General features: G+C 44.8%; 1 protein-coding gene across 1 annotated transcript in view; it reads right to left on the reverse strand.

Annotated features, from left to right (window-relative positions):
* The window catches only part of LOC110536862 (phospholipid phosphatase-related protein type 1), a 169,883-nt gene extending 161,239 nt beyond the window's left edge, over positions 1-8,644 (reverse strand). The window contains exon 1 of the mRNA XM_036936736.1: positions 8,460-8,644. The gene's annotated coding sequence lies outside the window, so the exon portion shown is untranslated. The remainder of the gene's footprint in view (positions 1-8,459) is intronic.
* Positions 8,645-10,123: the final 1,479 nt, after the last annotated feature.

A 10,123-nucleotide genomic window follows, 5' to 3' on the forward strand; every position in this document is an offset into this window, starting at 1 on the left:
CACCAATCGGCAGTTGAATCCACTCCGGTACAATTACATCTTCTACAGCGCTTTTAGTAACAATGGTCGGTTGTCACTCAACTGGTAAAGTCTATGATTTGACAACGCGAGCAGCTGAATGCTAAAGGTGCTGTACAGATCTATCTTATTAAAACAGGGATAAGGCCTACCTCTGGTTGGCACCAGCAGCTGTGTCTCCCACCCTGTGTACAACAGGGATAAGGCCTACCTCTGGTTGGCACCAGCAGCTGTGTCTCCCGCCCTGTGTTCAACAGGGATAAGGCCTACCCCTGGTTGGCACCAGCAGCTGTGTCTCCCGCCCTGTGTTCAACAGGGATAAGGCCTACCTCTGGTTGGCACCAGCAGCTGTGTCTCCCACCCTGTGTACAACAGGGATAAGGCCTACCTCTGGTTGGCACCAGCAGCTGTGTCTCCCGCCCTGTGTTCAACAGGGATAAGGCCTACCTCTGGTTGGCACCAGCAGCTGTGTCTCCCGCCCCCCTGTCATACACAGTTACATAAAAGTTCAATAGGCTACTGACCTGAAGGATAAGATGTATGAGTTCAGTCACAACTGATACAAGGTATTTTCAGAATAAGACTATATGAGTTACTTAATTTGGACCGATGTACTAGTATCTTAACCATTGGTTTGGGCTCCCGGGGGCCGATGTACTAGTATCTTAACCATTGGTTTGGGCTCCCGGGGACCGATGTACTAGTATCTTAACCATTGGTTTGGGCTCCCGGGGACCGATGTACTAGTATCTTAACCATTGGTTTGGGCCTATAACCATTGGTTTGGGCTCCCGGGGACCGATGTACTAGTATCTTCACCATTGGTTTGGGCTGCCGGGGACCGATGTACTAGTATCTTAACCATTGGTTTGGGCTCCCGGGGACCGATGTGATCTTAACCATTGGAACTGTGGGTGAAGCGTTACACCTCTTATTATTAAGTGATGAATTAAAACTTGAAATTCCGTTACCACATCGTTAATGGAATTTCAGAAAATAACGGAATTTCTGCAATTGAATTGGCTATAATGTGAAATCATAGTAGTGACAAACTACAGTTAGGTTTACACGTTTGGACAGTGCAGTACAATACAGCACAGTATTTCAGATTTTATTGGGATCCTCCATTATACTCTTCCTGGGGTCCAAACAGGAAACAAAACAACAAATAAAAATACCTAATAATACACATAACAGTACATCATTTCCTGCCTCTGCCTCCCGCTTCAGAAACAGGAGATGGTTCCTGTTCTACGAGCCGTTCCAGCTCCCACAAGTCAATGATTCATGCAAGGCCCCCCATCTACACATTACAATCCATAATACAGTGGCAATTACAATACAACATATATATCACATTGTCTGCGTGTCTCTTCAAGTCAAGGCTTGTGCACAAGGCCACCCAGCCACATAATCTCTTCACTGTCCCTGTTCTGCAGTAAGGTGTTATTTTATCAGGGTTTTTTATCTGGTTTTATTGCTATCTTGAGCTACCTCGTTCGGCAGAGAGTTCCATGTAGTCATGACTCTATTTAATACTGTGTGTTTCCCAGCCAATGGTTTTAGTTTTTTGAGATATTTAGCAACAGACTATTTCTAGTTTATTACCCAGAACTGTTGAGTAGAGCACAGTTCAGTACTGTAGAGTAGAGCACAGTTCAGTACTGTAGAGTAGAGCACAGTTCAGTACTGTAGAGTAGAGCACAGTTCAGTACTGTAGAGTAGAGCACAGTTCAGTACTGTAGAGTAGAGCACAGTTCAGTACTGTAGAGTAGAGCACAGTTCAGTACTGTAGAGTAGAGCACAGTTCAGTACTGTAGAGTAGAGTACAGTTCAGTACTGTAGAGTAGAGCACAGTTCAGTACTGTAGAGTAGAGCACAGTTCAGTACTGTAGAGTAGAGCACAGTTCAGTACTGTAGAATAGAGCACAGTTCAGTACTGTAGAATAGAGCACAGTTCAGTACTGTAGAGTAGAGCACAGTTCAGTACTGTAGAGTAGAGCACAGTTCAGTAGTGTAGAGTAGAGCACAGTTCAGTACTGGAGAGTAGAGCACAGTTCAGTACTGTAGAGTAGAGCACAGTTCAGTACTGTAGAGTAGAGCACAGTTCAGTACTGTAGAGTAGAGCACAGTTCAGTACTGTAGAGTAGAGCACAGCTCAGTACTGTAGAGTACAGTTCAGTACTGTAGAGTAGAGCACAGTTCAGTACTGTAGAGTAGAGCACAGTTCAGTACTGTAGAGTAGAGCACAGTTCAGTACTGTAGAGTAGAGCACAGTTCAGTACTGTAGAATAGAGCACAGTTCAGTACTGTAGAGTAGAGCACAGTTCAGTACTGTAGAGTAGAGCACAGTTCAGTACTGTAGAATAGAGCACAGTTCAGTACTGTAGAGTAGAGCACAGTTCAGTACTGTAGAGTAGAGCACAGTTCAGTACTGTAGAGTAGAGCACAGTTCAGTACTGTAGAGTAGAGCACAGTTCAGTACTGTAGAGTAGAGCACAGTTCAGTACTGTAGAGTACAGTTCAGTACTGTAGAGTAGAGCACAGTTCAGTAGTGTAGAGTAGAGCACAGTTCAGTACTGTAGAGTAGAGCACAGTTCAGTACTGTAGAGTAGAGCACGGTTCAGTAGTGTAGAGTAGAGCACAGTTCAGTACTGGAGAGTAGAGCACAGTTCAGTACTGTAGAGTAGAGCACAGTTCAGTACTGTAGAATAGAGCACAGTTCAGTACTGTAGAGTAGAGCACAGTTCAGTACTGTAGAGTAGAGCACAGTTCAGTACTGTAGAGTAGAGCACAGTTCAGTACTGTAGAGTACAGTTCAGTACTGTAGAGTAGAGCACAGTTCAGTAGTGTAGAGTAGAGCACAGTTCAGTACTGTAGAGTAGAGCACAGTTCAGTACTGTAGAGTAGAGCACGGTTCAGTAGTGTAGAGTAGAGCACAGTTCAGTAGTGTAGAGTAGAGCACAGTTCAGTACTGTAGAGTAGAGCACAGTTCAGTACTGTAGAGTAGAGCACAGTTCAGTAGTGTAGAGTAGAGCACAGTTCAGTAGTGTAGAGTAGAGCACAGTTCAGTATTGTAGAGTAGAGCACAGTTCAGTACTGTAGAGTAGAGCACAGTTCAGTACTGGAGAGTAGAGCACAGTTCAGTACTGTAGAGTAGAGCACAGTTCAGTGCTGTAGAATAGAGCACAGTTCAGTACTGTAGAGTAGAGCACAGTTCAGTACTGTAGAGTAGAGCACAGTTCAGTACTGTAGAGTAGAGCACAGTTCAGTACTGTAGAGTAGAGCACAGTTCAGTACTGTAGAGTACAGTTCAGTACTGTAGAGTAGAGCACAGTTCAGTAGTGTAGAGTAGAGCACAGTTCAGTACTGTAGAGTAGAGCACAGTTCAGTACTGTAGAGTAGAGCACAGTTCAGTAGTGTAGAGTAGAGCACAGTTCAGTAGTGTAGAGTAGAGCACAGTTCAGTACTGTAGAGTAGAGCACAGTTCAGTACTGTAGAGTAGAGCACAGTTCAGTAGTGTAGAGTAGAGCACAGTTCAGTAGTGTAGAGTAGAGCACAGTTCAGTACTGTAGAGTAGAGCACAGTTCAGTAGTGTAGAGTAGAGCACAGTTCAGTAGTGTAGAGTAGAGCACAGTTCAGTACTGTAGAGTAGAGCACAGTTCAGTAGTGTAGAGTAGAGCACAGTTCAGTACTGTAGAGTAGAGCACAGTTCAGTACTGTAGAGTAGAGCACAGTTCAGTAGTGTAGGGTAAAGCAACGGATCTATATTTCCAGTGGAGGCTAGCAGTGACTTAGTGAAGCTAACATGATGCAGCCAACACTTCCAGAGGAGGCTAGCAGTGGTTTAGTGAAGCTAACATGATGCAGCCATCACTTCCAGTGGAGGCTAGCAGTGGTTTAGTGAAGCTAACATGATGCAGCCATCACTTCCAGTGGAGGCTAGCAGTGGTTTAGTGAAGCTTACATGATGCAGCCAACACTTCCAGTGGAGGCTAGCAGTGGTTTAGTGAAGCTAACATGATGCAGCCATCACTTCCAGTGGAGGCTAGCAGTGGTTTAGTGAAGCTAACATGATGCAGCCAACACTTCCAGAGGAGGCTAGCAGTGGTTTAGTGAAGCTAACATGATGCAGCCATCACTTCCAGTGGAGGCTAGCAGTGGTTTAGTGAAGCTAACATGATGCAGCCATCACTTCCAGTGGAGGCTAGCAGTGGTTTAGTGAAGCTAACATGATGCAGCCAACACTTCCAGTGGAGGCTAGCAGTGGTTTAGTGAAGCTAACATGATGCAGCCATCACTTCCAGTGGAGGCTAGCAGTGGTTTAGTGAAGCTAGCATGATGCAGCCAACACTTCCAGTGGAGGCTAGCAGTGGTTTAGTGAAGCTAACATGATGCAGCCATCACTTCCAGTGGAGGCTAGCAGTGGTTTAGTGAAGCTAACATGATGCAGCCATCACTTCCAGTGGAGGCTAGCAGTGGTTTAGTGAAGCTAACATGATGCAGCCATCACTTCCAGTGGAGGCTAGCAGTGGTTTAGTGAAGCTAACATGATGCAGCCATCACTTCCAGTGGAGGCTAGCAGTGGTTTAGTGAAGCTTACATGATGCAGCCAACACTTCCAGTGGAGGCTAGCAGTGGTTTAGTGAAGCTAACATGATGCAGCCATCACTTCCAGTGGAGGCTAGCAGTGGTTTAGTGAAGCTAACATGATGCAGCCAACACTTCCAGAGGAGGCTAGCAGTGGTTTAGTGAAGCTAACATGATGCAGCCATCACTTCCAGTGGAGGCTAGCAGTGGTTTAGTGAAGCTAACATGATGCAGCCATCACTTCCAGTGGAGGCTAGCAGTGGTTTAGTGAAGCTAACATGATGCAGCCAACACTTCCAGTGGAGGCTAGCAGTGGTTTAGTGAAGCTAACATGATGCAGCCATCACTTCCAGTGGAGGCTAGCAGTGGTTTAGTGAAGCTAACATGATGCAGCCAACACTTCCAGAGGAGGCTAGCAGTGGTTTAGTGAAGCTAACATGATGCAGCCATCACTTCCAGTGGAGGCTAGCAGTGGTTTAGTGAAGCTAGCATGATGCAGCCAACACTTCCAGTGGAGGCTAGCAGTGGTTTAGTGAAGCTAACATGATGCAGCCATCACTTCCAGTGGAGGCTAGCAGTGGTTTAGTGAAGCTAACATGATGCAGCCATCACTTCCAGTGGAGGCTAGCAGTGGTTTAGTGAAGCTAACATGATGCAGCCAACACTTCCAGAGGAGGCTAGCAGTGGTTTAGTGAAGCTAACATGATGCAGCCATCACTTCCAGTGGAGGCTAGCAGTGGTTTAGTGAAGCTAACATGATGCAGCCAACACTTCCAGTGGAGGCTAGCAGTGGTTTAGTGAAGCTAACATGATGCAGCCATCACTTCCAGTGGAGGCTAGCAGTGGTTTAGTGAAACTAACATGATGCAGCCAACACTTCCAGTGGAGGCTAGCAGTGGTTTAGTGAAGCTAACATGATGCAGCCAACACTTCCAGTGGAGGCTAGCAGTGGTTTAGTGAAGCTAACATGATGCAGCCATCACTTCCAGTGGAGGCTAGCAGTGGTTTAGTGAAGCTAACATGATGCAGCCAACACTTCCAGTGGAGGCTAGCAGTGGTTTAGTGAAGCTAACATGATGCAGCCAACACTTCCAGAGGAGGCTAGCAGTGGTTTAGTGAAGCTAACATGATGCAGCCAACACTTCCAGTGGAGGCTAGCAGTGAGTAAGTGGTGTTGTTTCATGTTATTTTTTGAGGAGGGGAGCATTCATTTTCAAAAGCATAATTCTGTTACTGTGGAATTGCCATACACCCATACGAGAGTTCCAAACCTCTCTGCCAATTGCAGCTTGTTTTCTGTTTAGCCCTTCCCACTCAAGCCCCTCCCAGACAGTCATAGTTCAATTCTAGATTGAGAAATTCATATTTGCTAAGAAACTTTTTTTTTTTGACAATTTTAATTGAAAATAAATCAAATGTATTTATAAAGGCCTTTTTACATCACATGATGTAACAAACAGAGTAAGGTCCTTAATTGTTGCCCAGAAATGATTTGATATTGAGATAGAAACAGCTGCATTGGCCCATTTTAAAGGCGCTTAGTTCAGTCTGAATTAAATGTGCTTAGTTCAGTCTGAACAGTGTTTATATGTGCTTAGTTCAGTCTGAACAGTGTTTATATGTGCTTAGTTCAGTCTGAACAGTGTTTATATGTGCTTAGTTCAGTCTGAACGGTGTTTATATGTGCTTAGTTCAGTCTGAACAGTGTTTATATGTGCTTAGTTCAGTCTGAACGGTGTTTATATGTGCTTAGTTCAGTCTGAACAGTGTTTATATGTGCTTAGTTCAGTCTGAACAGTGTTTATATGTGCTTAGTTCAGTCTGAACGGTGTTTATATGTGCTTAGTTCAGTCTGAACAGTATTTATATGTGCTTAGTTCAGTCTGAACAGTGTTTATATGTGCTTAGTTCAGTCTGAACAGTGTTTATATGTGCTTAGTTCAGTCTGAACAGTGTTTATATGTGCTTAGTTCAATCTGAACAGTGTTTATATGTGCTTAGTTCAGTCTGAACAGTGTTTATATGTGCTTAGTTCAGTCTGAACAGTGTTTATATGTGCTTAGTTCAGTCTGAACAGTGTTTATATGTGCTTAGTTCAGTCTGAACGGTGTTTATATGTGCTTAGTTCAGTCTGAACAGTGTTTATATGTGCTTAGTTCAGTCTGAACAGTGTTTATATGTGCTTAGTTCAGTCTGAACAGTGTTTATATGTGCTTAGTTCAGTCTGAACGGTGTTTATATGTGCTTAGTTCAGTCTGAACAGTGTTTATATGTGCTTAGTTCAGTCTGAAAGGTTTGGCGGTTTTTATGGGAGGGGGGGTCAGACTTTATTTTCTTGAAATACAGCTGCATGCATTTCTAAATGCTGACTGGCTGCTGTGTTGAGACTGTATCTGTATAATTTGACACTAATAAAAGTGTTTAAGATATAGATTTAACCTACGGCAGTAGTTTATTGTAGTTTATCTGTGTCGATGTGTTGTAGCCTATAGGCAGTGTGTTCCCGACATTCCGAAGTATCCATCCTAAAGAAAGAAGTTGCCAACTGGGGGGGGGGGGGGGGGGTTAGTAGTCGCTATTTGAATAGCCAGCTGGAGCTTATAGAACACAATGTTGTAGCCTAGAGCTTGTCCAGCCTTCACTGATTAATACACAGCACAATACACATTCATTACTAATCTAGCCAATGAGAAGAAACTAATGAACACTACAAGACATCATGAATTCACCCTCCACACTGAAAATGAGGCTGTCTATGTGTGTGTGTGTGTGTGTGTGTGTACAAATGCATGAATGTGTAACCTGGTGAGCAACATCTACACATTCTCAGGCTATGGTGGTGATGGGGACTCTGTAGGGCTTTCCATCCATCCATAGGAGCTGTCCATAGCTGAAGTATATTCCCTATATATAGTAAACTACTGTTGACCAGGGCCCTTAGGAAATGACACAGTGTGATGATGTGCCCATGTGAAGCCACTGGCCAGATACATTAGCTGATCCAATAGAGCTGAGTGAATTCAATCTCTTTTGATGGGGGGGGGGGGGGGGGGGGGATTTCCACGTTGTTGTTGAAAATCACCCGAATTGCTTTATTGCATCGACACACATCAATATCATAATAGGCCTGATGTGTACCTCAACACCAACTAGAAGGGCCACAGCCCGTAGGGCATCGTGTGCAATCAGATTGGGGTAAAGATGATCCGGGAGATCACACATCAAGGATCTTAGAGTAGGAGTGCTGATCTAGGATCAGGTCTCACTTGTTCATGTATTCATTATTATCCTAAAATCAGCACTGCTCCTAAACCGGACAACGACAACAAAAAAAAGGCGACAAAAACAACTAGGCTGCATCACCACGTCCCCGCTAATGGCGAACATATTATGTCTGTTTAGGATGTATAGGCTCTCACACAACTCGGGATGTAAAAGTCAACACGACGACGGTGTGGTAATGAGACAGCCATCACCTCACGGTCCTAAATGACTTCCAGAGGCAGGTGTTTGTCTGAGTCCACGGCTCCTCGCTGGTCAAAAGGACCCTCTGAGGACCATGCCAGTAGTAGTAGCCTGTCCTCCATCCACAACGTGCGGCTTCCCTCTCCAGGTTTGACCATTGAAACAAAAGTGACGCTGTAGTGAAACACTGGCTACATGTAACGGGCTGACAGAAACACGCTGCCACTCCACACATGTCAAAACCACTTGTCCATTACAGCAGGAGCCTATCGACCGCGGACGATGTCAGCAACAATAGACAACAGTTGAATTGGCGAATAGCAACCATTCCGCGTATTTCTCACCCGTGGGTCAGTGTGCAACCGACTGCATCACGGACAACTTACCGTGTGATTAAAGTATATTCCAAAGGAAGTGCAAATCCATCAAAGGGAAATGAAAGAAAGGACAAAGTCATGCTACTCCATCGTATTGTCCGAGTGCTCCAGCGTGTACTTTGAGACGGGTGATCAGAAAGAGAGGACGTGAAGGGGATGCTGTGAATCGGAGGCGGGGACAAGGCGTGTTTTTACCACTGAGAACCCACTCAGGCGTTATAATGAGCTTTCATACAGCGTCCCCGCGATCAACGGGCACTGACGTCTCATCCACCCGGAATTAGTCTTTATTTTTTACAAACTGGGTTTTTTTGGCGGAGTCACAACCCGTGTATCACCTGTACACCTGTCAGTTTACTGACTACTTGGCGAGAAGGTTGAGGATGAATCCACCACCAGCCCAAGCCAATAGCATAAAACCTCAGATACTCTACTATTAGTCCAATCTCCAAACGTCATTTTCACAATTTCTTGACCATAAGGAAGGCAGGGAGCAGGTCTCGAACCCTCGATCTTCTAGCCTGAAGTCAAGCTCGCTATCGACTGTAAAGTCATGCTCAAGCGGTAGAGTCGATATCCGCGCTTATAAACCCAGGGATCGTTACAATATAAACTGTGATGGTTTATACTACAATACGAACTTTGATGGCTTGAAATGTTGAGGATACACTCAATAGTTTTTTTCTCGTTTTTATATCAAAATATTGTCCACCATACACTTCTGCCCATGTGTAGTTATCCCGGGGAGGAGGTTGTATCAAAGTTAACCTAATGTAGCATTAAAGAAAAGGCATTTAATTCCTTCTGGTCCTGGTTGCTCTTCAACCAATCCAATAAACGTGGAGGAGGAGTTAAGATTGAGTACCTCCTTGTTATGAACGGACACACTCTTTTCACGCCACTTCGGTACAAAGTGATTTTCATAGCAGGTTAGGAGTGCATTTTTTGCCAACACTAACTTTTTCCCCTAACCTTAAACTCAGTCTCCTAACCTGCTATTTTAATTATCCTAACCTGCTACAAAGAAGTCGCTTCAATATATAAGTGACATAAAAATGGTCGGGAAGCGGAAGTCACATCTCAGGCTCGCTGAAAACCTGATGTTGTGACCCTGCTGTATATTGAGGTCCAGAGCTGGGCCAGATGCTGAGTTCCCGCCAGGTCCCAGTCCAGATGTGGGCCAGATGCTGAGTTCCCGCCAGGTCCCCGGTCCAGAGGTGAGCCAGATGCTGAGTTCCCGCCAGGTCCCAGGTTCAGAGGTGAGCCAGATGCTAAGTTCCCGCCAGGTCCCCGGTCTAGAGGACCTTGGAACATTTCATGAATCTAGGACCAAGAAAATCTATTCAAAGTAATATATTCTACAGTTTCAAAACAGTGGAGCTGGATATCTACTACACTAGAGGGTCTCTACTACACTAGAGGGTCTCTACTACACTAGAGGGTCTCTACTACACTAGAGGGTCTCTACTACACTAAAGGGTCTCTACTACACTAGAGGGTCTCTACTACACTAGAGGGTCTCTACTACACTAAAGGGTCTCTACTACACTAGAGGGTCTCTACTACACTAGAGGGTCTCTACTACACTAGAGGGTCTCTACTACACTAGATATCTACTACACTAGAGGGTCTCTACTATACTAGAGTCTCTACTACACTAGAGGGTCTCTACT

This window comes from Oncorhynchus mykiss, chromosome 12 (genome assembly GCF_013265735.2).
Source record: "Oncorhynchus mykiss isolate Arlee chromosome 12, USDA_OmykA_1.1, whole genome shotgun sequence".
NCBI classification, from domain to species: Eukaryota; Metazoa; Chordata; class Actinopteri; order Salmoniformes; family Salmonidae; genus Oncorhynchus; species Oncorhynchus mykiss.